At 67.4% G+C, this 1692-nt stretch overlaps 1 long non-coding RNA gene across 1 annotated transcript; it reads left to right on the top strand.

The window, feature by feature from the left end:
• Positions 1 to 24: 24 nt before the first annotated feature.
• On the top strand, positions 25 to 1204 carry LOC107213908. Its single transcript, XR_001524827.2, has 6 exons — positions 25 to 148; positions 389 to 495; positions 657 to 685; positions 766 to 802; positions 935 to 1005; positions 1127 to 1204. It is a non-coding gene; the product is annotated as an uncharacterized LOC107213908 (long non-coding RNA).
• The last annotated feature ends 488 nt before the right edge of the window (positions 1205 to 1692 follow it).

Here is a 1692-nt window from a genome sequence, read left to right as displayed (position 1 = left end):
GGGCTGCTCCCGCTCCGGGAACGGTCGCGAATTGTTTCCATTCCCGTTTTCCAGGCCACGCTGGCGGGAGTGGAACTGACCCCACCTGTGACTTTCCGGCTGCGAAGCGGCTCCGGTCCCGTCTATGTCAGTGGCCAGCACGTGTCCCGTGAGTGTCCCCTGAGTGTCCCCACCTCCCCTCGGGTGTCCTGTGAGTGTCCCTGTCCCTCCTCGGGTCTCCCCTGAGTGTCCCCAACTCCCCTCGGGTCTCCCCTGAGCGTCCCCAACCCCCCCCGAGTGTCCTGTGAGTCTCCCCCCAGTGTCCCCAACCCCTCGAGTGTCCCGTGAGTGTCCCTGTTCCCCCTCGGGTGTCCCCGAGGTCTCGGGGCTCAGCCGGGCTCTCCCGCAGTGACAAACTTCAGCTCGGAGGATGAGGATGAGGAAGAGGAAATAGTAGAGGAGACCCCCGAGAAGCCTCCCAAGGCCTCAAGTGCCCGGAAAGGTGGTGCCACCAAGGTCAGCACTGGAGGGGTTTAGGGGTCGGAGGGGTTTTGGGGTCCCTGTGGCACGGGGAAGGGGGGCAGGCACCCCAAATTCCTCTCCAAGGGGATGAGCCATGGCCTTCATCCGTCAGCGAGGAAGAGTCCTTATCCTCCATCTCCGTCTCTCTCCCGTAGAAAAGGAAGCTGGAAAAGGAGGATGAGCCGTGAGTATGGAAATCCTGGAGCGGGGGGATCCCCCAGGGCCGGGACCCCAATCCCAACACTCCCCTTCTCCCCCCGGCAGGAACAGCCTGGCCCGTGAGGATCCCCTTCCCCCCAAGGTAGGAGCTGCCTCCCATTATCCCTTGGGATTATCCCAGGGAGCTCCTGGCCGGGGACAGTGACCCAAAAATGGGGGAGAAGCGCGGTTTTGGGGCCCCCTCCCCACCTTCAGCCCCTCTCCGTTCCCGCAGGGGCGCGGGGCCGGCCGGGGCAGGAAAGCAGCACCGAAGAAATAACGGGAATTCCATCGGAGCCGGGCCAGGTGAGGATTGGGATGAGCAATCCCGGAGCTGGGAGAGCCCTGGGGGGCGGCTCCGTCCCCACCGCGGGGTCTCCAGGGCTTCCCTGCGGGTAAATCCCATTTTTCCCTCCTTCCCTTCCAGGTGCGGCCGAGGCTGGAGCAGCAGCAGCAGCCAGTGGTGGTGGTGGTGTGGTTCCCTAATAAAGCACATTTTGCACTCCTGGCTCCCCACGCTGCTGCCGGGGGGGGATTTGGGGCACCCCCCACCCCGGCTGGAGCTGCTGCCCTGGATTTGGGGGGTCAGCGCTGCCCCCCGGCCGTGGGGTGCTGTGAGAAGGGCACGGAGGGGGATCGGGGGAGCAGCAGGGACAGGATCGGATCCCACTGACCCGGCACCGGGATTTGGGGGGGCCCCGGAGCCCCCCAGGTGTCACAGAGGGGACCCGAACCCCTCTCTCCAGGGCTGTCCCGGCTGTGGGGCAGCCATGGGGTGGTGGGCGAGTTGATCCCGCTCCGCACCCCGGGCTGGGGTATTTGGGGGGGTTAACCCCGCTCCGCACCCCGGGCTGGGGCTGGGAGCCGCCGCGGTGGGTCCGGGGGGTCCCGGGGCCGTTCCTGCCTCACGGCAGCGCTGCCGCTCCAGCCCGTGCCCACCCCCGGGGCTGCCCGTGCTCCCCGGGATGTGCCCACAGCTCCCGGCCCCGAGGC

Source organism: Parus major, chromosome 22 (genome assembly GCF_001522545.3).
Source record: "Parus major isolate Abel chromosome 22, Parus_major1.1, whole genome shotgun sequence".
Classification (NCBI taxonomy): Eukaryota; Metazoa; Chordata; class Aves; order Passeriformes; family Paridae; genus Parus; species Parus major.
This window is presented reverse-complemented; position numbering and strand designations above follow the sequence as displayed.